Here is a 10160-nt window from a genome sequence, read left to right as displayed (position 1 = left end):
GGCTCTAATAGGGAAATTCCACTTTAGCACGAGTCGGAAAAAAAAACGCACGATTTATCGTTTTTGTTTACAATCGCTTAGCGGTTCTTTTTGTTTTAACGCTTGAGGTTAAAGATGTTGCCGTCAAATTGCTGTCAACCGAGCGAGAACATATTTATTGGGTTGGGACATCAAACATAATAAGACATCACTTCAGACGTGTAAGGGTCACACGTGTTTCAGTAAAGGTAATAAGAATTAAATTTGTTGCTATGTTGCAATCATTTTTCTGTAAAATGCGTGCGGATTATGCATGTATCGACGAATCAACTCCTTACAGAAATTGTCAAGTGATAAAAAATGTGTCCCGAAATATATTTAGATTAAACGTGGTATGCAAATAAACGAAATAAGGTCAGTACAATGTAAAAACTATTTTTGCATATATTAAGCTGCATATTTTCTCTAAAATCCTACAAAATATATAATATAATACGTTTTGAATTTATTTCGCAAGCCTTTTGGAGGTCTGTTCCGAATATGACACTGGATGTCAACATAGACAGTTGGCATGACGACGGGGTATCGTTGACAGTAAATGTCATGCGCCTTGCAGTACCGCTCATAAAAGAAGAAGAACATTGATTTTTCACCGGTGTGCGCGGAACTCTGCGGAATATCCGGGCTTTTCGTCCTTAGCAACCGAAAAAAATCGGTACCGGCACGCTTTTAGCCTGTTTGATGTGTTGTGTGTGAACGTGTAGAACTAGCATTTCCGCTGCTTTCGGCGATTCGCATTGAATCGTCATTCCTTGAGTGCATTGTTATTATTGTTACCCCTGAACAAAGCGAAAGAAGATGACGTCGAAAGCGACGACGGTGTAGCGCGGTTGAAAGATAAGCTGGCGAGAAGTCATGCGTCCGGTCCTGGGCAGCAACTGCGAAAGTAAGGTAAGCAAACATCACTTTTTGCTGATCATATATTCGTTTGCGCTATGTATCATTGTGGGGTAACTGTAACATATCAGTACTGCAAGTCTCATCAAATGGGTTGCAGTTTGGGGAAACAGTAAGCATTATAACAGCAGGGACCTCCGAAGAAGCATTGTTGCTGAGCAGGAAAACGAGCGCGCGCACGCATTTTTGTGTGCGTGTGTTCTTCACTTGGAAATGAAGCGGGAAGCAAGCCGTGGACTCTCCTTAGGAGGAATGTTCTCCAGTTCTGCGCGTACGCAATGTGAAAACACCCTCACGTGCTAGACAGGGTCCAAATCTCTTCCACAAGTCGTGGTGATTTTCAGCGTTAAATCGACTAATTTTCATCGAGGCGTTGTGAGTTTCCGGAAACAGCCCGTTGCTTCGCTTAAAACAAAAACCTTTAGGTTTATTATCGAGCTTACAGGACAATCTTCGCCGGGTGCTGTTCTTCTCATTTTCTCTTTCTCCAGCAGCCATTGCTCGCAGGAACGAATTCAGAGGCCGACGCGCGCGTTTGCGAGTTGGCGCTGGTGTGGGATTGCAATTGTGTCTCTTTCTGGCTGAAGACTTTCAAGGTCCCGCTCGCTTTTCATCTCGCTCACGCGAATGCGCTCCTTGCATTCCAGTTTTCCTTTGACGACGCAAAATCAAAATCCAAAATTTTAACCGGCAGCAACCCGGCAAGTCACTTGAAGCTAGAAAGAGAAAGCGACAGACACCGAGAGAAGAACCCAACCGAGTGCGATGTTCGCTATTTTTCTTCTTCTTGATCTTGCGACGAGCAGAGAGTTTTCATACTCTCATTTTGCTCTCTCGTTTGAATCGAAGCTGCGTAGGGATTGTTGCATCTCTTTTCCATACGCTCTTCATTTCGCTCTCCATCTCGCTTGCGCTCCATTGGTTGATTTCTCTTCGCGCGCGCGCGTGTGAACGCTCTCGCGCTCTCTTCGGTACAACCATTTGTCAAAAAACGCCCGTTTGGCCTCGGTGCGGCTGCTTTGCTTTTCATTCTTTTCTCGTGCGTGTGATCTCGAAGACTGGTTGCTGCGCCGTGCCAAACCTTTGGAAGTGCAAGCAACAGTAGGCATAGGAAGAACAGCATCAGCAGTTTTTTAACCTCAAACCGAACTACAACCTCCAGAGGCGCGATGGAAGCGAATGGAAACCGCGTGCGGCAAATTAAGCTCACCAGTTGTTGGGATGCTGAGTCGACAGGCCATGGCATTTTCCACGCGGACACACCAAAGCGACCTGAGTCCAATCGTCGACGACGACGCCACTCCGAGACGGTGGAACCAGCGGCTACGGAACCGCGTCCCGGTTGGGGCGTATCAATTAATCACCGAACCCGCATGGTGGCCGTGAACGACGACGAGCCAGTCCTGGAACGCGCAAAGCCCAGCAAAAACATGGTGGCGCGTGGTGTGTGCTTTTTCTTCCCAACAAACCACGCGCAAGCTAACAAAAAGAAAAAAGGGGGCAGGCGTCATTGATGTGTCCGTGCGTGAAGAATGTAACATTTTGTGTGCTGATAATCGAAGCAGCGAGGCTTCGCGTTCGCGCAATGCAAGTGGCGAAATCTGTTGCCCAATTGGATGCCCCTGGTGCTGGCAGAAAATTCCTCCAACCAATCGCCGCGTTTGTGCAATTTCGGGCCCTGGGTGACATTTTCGGATGAAGCCTCCGAAGAAACCGGTGCGTGAATGTGAACGTGAAAGCGAGCCATAAAGCGTGTGGAGTAGAACACTTTTTGAGGGGCCACGGAGCAAAAAAAAGGCTACAAGAGCTGACAATTGCAATGGCTGCTGCTGGCAATGGCGCTGCTGCTGTGCGCCTCCTCATCGGTTTTTGTTGGCGAATCTCATCATCGTGCGAGCACATGAGCGTGTGTGTGTGTGTGCCCACTCTCAGGTGAGTGTTGAGTTCAATCTTTGGGGCCCTGTCTTGTGTCAAAGGTTATTGCAGGCTATCGTGTGGGGAGGTATCTGGGCTTAGTTTCACCGATCTGAGCCAATGCTGAACGGGTGCTAGGATGGTTTTCTAAAGTCCTTGTTTTCCCATCCCAAAAAATCCACCTCGTTGCAGCGCGCACTATCGCGAACACACGAATCAGCTGCTGTGATGAGCGTCGTGAACAAATCGCACAATCGCAGTAGTCCTTGCGAGCGAATTCTCCATTTTGTAAGTGAACGCCTGTGCGTTGGAGGCGCAAAAAAAAGAAAAGCGCATGGTGTGCGCGCGCGACAACACGGTCGCGATTTTAATTATCCTTTTCATGGATAACCCGAGCCACAGCTCGCGTGTGTGTGTGTGCATTCATCATCGCCGCAGCCGCCGACGCCGCCATCATCAGCAACGGTCGCGGAGGCGGCCATAGTGCGTGCGACATCCCACCCCACCACCTTGCCGCGTGCGTTGCGGCGCCCACCCTTCAGTGCTTTCGACACCTTTCGCTCTTTCTCGCTCTCGTTCTGGCTCTCCCCTTTCTCCCATATTTCGCGCCGCTCACTGCGATTGCGAAGAATGGGCGATGTTTTCTTCTTCTTCTGCTTCTTCGCCATCCAACCATTCAGCGAATCCATTTTTTGAACTGTTCTGTTCGCGCGTGGTGTGTTGCCAGGCAAAGCAACAGCCCGTCAGCCAGCCAGCCAGCCAGCCAGCCAGGGCCAATCACCGGCAAACCAGTGGCCTGGATGGTAGGGGTGTGAGCAAGGAAGATCCGGGGAGGGGGAGGGGGCTGGACAAACCCCCCATCAACCCTTGTTCTTTGTATCTTAAAACTTAGCAGGCCTTTCTTTCAACTTCCAGCAGAAAGCCGTTTTTTTGTAGCTCTCTTTTTTTGGGTCAGGCGTCATTACTTTCACACTCCCAGTACCAACAACGCGTTACATAATGTAAGCACATTTCGCGACAAGCGTGCACCTATACCCCGGAGAACCTACGGTTTCAGGTTTCTCAGCTTCCGTTGGTGGGGTTTCTTATCGTCACATAACGCGCCTCTGATGATGCTGATGTTGAAGCTGCTGCGACAGGAAAGTCGTTGAAGGCTTCCGGTACGAGAGAACCACCGGGAGTCCTGCTCAGCATCCATCTTCCTTTTCCGGTGGCTCTGAACGGCTTGCTGCTAATAGGGTGGTCCCCGAGGTTGGAGAATCTCCCAACAGTAATCGCGTGGCCCTGCTCCATGTGGTAAGGAGATAGGAGGGAAGGATGTTCTTCCTGGCGCGGTGGAGTGCTCTTTCGCTCTTCCCTCTTTATGTGTCTGCTACCCACCCACCTACCCTCTCCCCCCCCCCCCCCACACGCTGGTTCGACCCGGCAAGATTGGCGAGTTGTTGCAATGTTGTTGCTTTTCGCGGGTTCCCCATTTTCAGCCACAAAAAAAGCCGCCCCGGACTCGCGAGACCGGGCCGTTTGGCTCCTCCAAATGGCTCTCAAAGCAAGTGAGAAAGAGAGTAACGCAGGGGGAGGGAATTTGCAACATGAGCACAAACCGCCTCCCATTTTGCAGTTCATCTCGCGAAACAACGCGAAGGAGCGTTAAGCTAGTGGAGGGGTGGCAGGCGAAATGGAGCGACGGTGGTGGTCCTTGGAAATCGCTGGATGGTCAGAGAAGAAAGAGGGAGGATTTCATCCCCCAGTACGAGACGCTTTTAGCTCCTTCAGCCTGTGTAACACTTAAAAGGTATGTTGTAAACGAATAACAATTTGCTGAGGAAGAGAAAAACCCAAACGAAATCTCCAATTGTTGTCCCCCCACCCCACCCCCGCGAAAAGTGTGTGTGAGAGAGAGAGAGTGAATGAGAGAGGCGGAGAGAAAGAGAGTGGGTCAGATATTTTGCATTCGCGAGTCACGAAACAATTGCGCCCGTGAAAGATGATATTGGTTTGGGCGATTAACCCTTTTTTTGTGTGGGGTGCGGAGGGTGATTTTGCAAGTTAACGGATGTGAAAAGGGTTTCTTTTTTTCTTCATGATGCTGTTTACAACAAAGAAGAAAGCACAACCTCCTACCTCGGTTCGTTTGGTGTGCCTTTAAACGGTCGGGTGGTGCCTTCAAGCTAGAGAGAATCACACGCCGGGTGTGCGAAGATTCAAATTCTAGGCACAAGAGAGAACATACACACACACACACGCGCGCACAAACACCCGCCCGAGATGAGGGAGAGCCCATAGAAGGTTCTCTTCCTTGGCGCTGGTTTTCGTTCACTCGCACAACCGAAAGGTGTGTACAATCAGGAACAACGAACGCGAAACGCAATTTTGGAGCTCCCATTTGGAAACGAGTTCTAATCATCGCTCCCCCCCCCCTCTCCCTCCTCCCACAGCAGCACAGCACCCCCACCCTCTTCCGATTGGTGGGTGGATAGAAGTGCGCACGGGGATACGGCGAAGAAAATGGAAATGAATCAATGCTCTCGAGGCAAAGGGGGATATGGGGTGTGAAGGAGGATATGGGGGGAGGCACGAACGGTTGGTTCTAATTTTTGGCGTAGGACATTCGCGGATTGATAAAGCGCAATGCCGCCGCCGCCACCCTGGGGGTTGTTCAGGGTTGAAACAGGTTTAGTATGCACCCCCGGGGAGGGATTTCAATTTCTTTTCAATCCGATGGCGGAGAGAGCATTGTGTAGCCCTTCTCGTCCGGGGAATGGACAGAGCAGAGCTCTCTGTGATTTCTGGAGGGAGAAGAAGTCCACTACACACACACGGTCAGCAGCGAAAAGGTGATGGGTTATCACGAGAGGCGAGGTGTGTGTGTGTGTGTGTGTGTGTGTGTGTGTGTGCACGGCTGGTGGAGCATGAAGGAGGGAACAACGAGCATTTTGTGTGTGACCCTTTTTGTTGTACGTATGCTAAAACGCATAAAGATTAATTGAAGAGCGCTGGAAGAAAGTGAAGGAATGAAAAGCCTGAAACAGGTTTTCCCCTCCACGTGCGAAAGGGTGCAGGCAGGGGTTGTGGAATGTGTATGTGTGTGTATCACACAGAAAGAGTAGGCTAGAAGAGAGAAGCGAGAGAGAGAGAGAGAGAGAGAGATAAAGCACGGAGAAAATGAGGACTCCAAAAGCTTAGCTAGTCGGGCGTCGGGGAAGGGGATGCCGTGGCGGATGCTGAGAGGGGGTTATGCTCATGATGTGTTTTTCTCCCTACAGAACATAGCTCATAGAACATAGTCTAGCATTTTAGCTTCCAAGAAATGGCTTCATTTTAACGGATGTGCGACTTGAGCGCCTTCTCCTACGGTGGGTGGAAAAGATGAGTTTTATTTCTTTCTATCTTTCACCCAGACAGACCTCTCTAAAAAGAGCGAAAGAGAGAGAGAGAGAGAGAGAGAGAGAGAGTAAAGTGTCATCTGATATAACGGTGAAGGATTCGTTGTAGGCTAGAGCATATATCATCCGGGTGGGCTTTAACCTTGAATTCTCTGCACCCGTAAATGCTAAAATCGGTTTGCCTGGATAAAAATATGCTCATTATTCCTGGTACCACCGCCGTTTCATCATTATTCGTTACGCGGGCGGATCGAATCGAATGGTTTGGTCGATGCTGGGAAAGCAATTAAGAGAGAAATGGTAGGCCCAGCTTCCCAGGATCAAAAAACCACGTTCAACTCTCTCCCAGTTCGCGTCGAACAAATTTGTTCCCCGTGTGGCCTTTGTGCGCAGAATAAAATATGAAGGACTCTCCACCTCCACCGTATCGCCCCACCAGCAAGCACCCATTCCACCACCCACAAATGGTCACCCTATCGGGAAGAGAAGAACAGAGAGCGGTGTATGTCACGAATACCGACACACCCAGACGTATCCCACCCGATGGTGGGTGGGGGTGGCAAAGAGATGCACGAGAGTAGAAAGGACGGATGGATGGGTTTTTAGTCCGTGATAAGTACGCGCATGCGGAAGAAAATCCTCACCCCGTCGTCACCACCAGCACGGAACCGATCGTGTGCCCGTGTTGCGGGACATCCTGATTCCGTTTTTCCCATTCCGGGGGGCAATCCCTTGCGCGAGAGACGGCAAACTTTCATTGCACATCATCTGGAAGGCAAGGATGGTTGGGTGTGTGTATGTGCGAGCAAGTGTGTGCGAAGCGAATCGGCGGCACAAACTGAGCAGTGAGACGCGCGCGACAGTTGGGCGATTTTAATTGCAAGGTTCCTTCCGCTGGAAAAATTCACCAAGGAGCACCGTTGAAAGGGGTTTTTTTCTCCCTCATCGTGTATGTGTGGTGAGGTAGAGTGCAAGGATAAAATACTTCGCCTGTGAAGTTTCATTCCACAGATAATGATCGAAAGGCTAGCACAATCACCGGGTTGGATGTCTTTAGCAATCGGTTTGCGAGAAGTGCATAAATGATATCACTCCTCGAAATCTGTTGAATCGTAACGCGTTTTACTTTCGTAATGATTGGCGTGTTTTGTGTGTTTGTGTACTTTATTTTTTTAATTCTTATTTATCGGCCTTCAAATTGTACATCGAAGAATCCCGATGAGAGTACGCTTGTGTGTCGTTTGTAAGTGAAAATGCATCACAAAAATCATTTTACGTTTAGTTAAGCTTCTTGTCGCCGCAAGCAGTTATCTTTCGCTGTGTGGTAATTTTCTGCGATAAGCACCGCCGATAGGACTTCGGCGCATTGTGCATCGCGAAAGCTATAGATAGCTTGCTTGTGAAGGCCAACCCTCTGTTGCTGCTGCTGACTGGTACAGTTTTCGATTCCTGCCAGAGCCTGCTGGTGGTAGCAATTGGTTCGTGATGAAAATTTTTATTCTATTTGTGTATTTTCTCCACATTTTTTGTTTGTTCGGATGTGATTTCAACGTTGAATTAGTAGCATATCGTAACTTTCCGATCCACGCCAACTCTAGTGTTAGATGACGACCTTATGTTGCGAAGGATGTCTGAAATTCGCAGACAGCTTAAATATGGTCCCCCCTCCAATAAGTGAGATTGAATTCATAAAAAAAGAACAAATATTGTCCACTGTTTGTGTGGGGATAAAGTGTGATGAAATATCTGCATTGAACGGAACGCATCCGCATTCCTGGGCGAGATAATCACGTTTCCGACGCAGTTTGCCATGTGTTTGATGTGTCAAATAGTCCGTTTATTTTGCAGCAGCAGAAACACAGGTGTGCAAATTAATACCGATCCGTCCGGCGCAGAAGGGACATTTGATGGTGTTTGCCTAATGGCGGTGTTTGTTTTTTGTTCTTTAGTTTGATCGTTTTATGACCAACACATGTTCTCGCCGTATGGATCAATTTTATGCTTGATCTCTGGAAATTCGTGATATTACCGCGAGTCGAGAAAGATGATCGATCGAAAGCATCAAATTGGTGTTATAGATATACATAGTTCGCATCTTTGTGGATCGAGTGTAGCTGAATCATGGATGAAAAATGTTTTCAAAGTATTTTATTATGTCTTTCGAGGGGGAGGAGTGCACTCTCCGTCTCAATGACTAGTTTCCAGGAACAGGAAAAAATATGCTGCGACACGCAATGTCCCACGTGAAAACCCCGGCATGGGGCCAGGTTTTGCGTGGACGTTGCAAATATTACAATCGTTGATTGTGTGAGGTGCTCCCGCGGTCGGCAGAAGGTGGCGTGTCGAGGGGTTAACCTGCGTTCCGTATCTTATTGCAAACTTTATCAGCAAAATTTCCGTATGCTACATGTGTGTTGGCTCATCCGCTTCCCTCTCTCCTTTTCTCTGTCCAATTCACCCTCGTGAATGTGTGGAGTACGGTGTTCCGGTGGCAGTCGTTGATTTACGGCCAAACAGGAAAATCGTCCTCTACAGCACTTTTCGATGAGATATACCGGTGGGGTTGCCATTGGATACCGAAAACTTTCGTTGCCTGAGCATATTACAGGAAGGGAAACTAGTATCGCTGCTTCCGTCCTCGGAGTTCTAAGGATTTCCACCGATAGGCATACGCGCTCCTTTGACCTTGGTTAGATTATGATAGATGAGCGTATTCCGTGCGCTGTACAGAAATGGGCACGATGGTTTTTTCTTTAATTCTCCGTCTACAGTAATTTGGGAAAACATTTCGCTCAAAACCAACCAAATGGCGATTCGATTATTAATATGCTTTCGCTGTCTTTCTTTCTTTGCAGAGCGTTCCTCGACGACATTCGACTATTGATTGTGCAGACAGAGCGTCTGGAGAGTGATGGACTACGGGGTTAGCTCGCGGTAAGCGGTTCGGTGTGTTGTGCCGTGGTTGTGTGCTGTCGCGAGGAAAAGAGAGTTTTCCTTATCGTGTTCCATTTCTACGCAGATCATTACCCTCGCTGACACGAACGACGAGTCGCCAGCAAGACATAATCGGGAAGCGGAAAGGAACGGTAGTATTATAGAAAAGGATTTTCCATTCCATTATACGCTTCTATATGTACGCTTCCTGCTGCCTTGAGGGCAGAATTTTCCGAGCGTGGCAGTAAAGAGAGAAACGGATCACTTGCGGGGAGTCCCTGATAAACCGTTTCAGTACACCACTGGAAAGATTTAATCAAGAGAGCGCGAGAGAAGCTGAACGGTGTGCAGTCCGTGTCCTGTACTGTCCATAATCAGTTGCTCATATATTTGCGAAACAACTCACCACCGCGCTCACTGGTTAAATGATGCTGTGTTATCGGTCTGTGTTTTAATATTATGTTGACATCTTCCGATTGATTACTGTTACTCGCCATCGACAAGAGGACATTCGGTTTGTTACATAACTGCTGATTGGTTACAACAAGCTCGGACGTCTGAACAGATTCGCAATCATTATCCTGCCACGAACGAAGCGTGATGCGTGGAGAGAATCTCTCTAACGTCTGATAAGCTGCGCCTCTCTCGGAGCATGGAACGTCGTGATATCGTGCATTTCACAGCAAATTATTCACACGCCCACCAAAATCGATGAGAAAGAGCGAGAAAATATTGAAAAGGAGAAAAGTCAACGATCTGGGGGCGCGCGAGATTGCTAAAAAGACTGACTCTACAAAAGACAGATGGTTCGTTTTTGCATCCTGCTCAAAATGTGTGAGCTATGAGCTCAAGCTGTAGTTAGGCATCTGCTGTGCAGAGCCACGATTCCTCGAAGCGTTTTGTGAGCGTTGTAAAAAAAGTAAAATATTCGAATCGAGCATGGTGTGTCTTTTCAAATAGATGAATCTGATCCTGCGAAACTCCCTAAAGTTC

The sequence above is a fragment of the Anopheles nili genome, chromosome 3 (genome assembly GCF_943737925.1).
Source record: "Anopheles nili chromosome 3, idAnoNiliSN_F5_01, whole genome shotgun sequence".
NCBI classification, from domain to species: domain Eukaryota; kingdom Metazoa; phylum Arthropoda; class Insecta; order Diptera; family Culicidae; genus Anopheles; species Anopheles nili.
Note: the sequence above shows the minus strand (reverse complement) of the source record.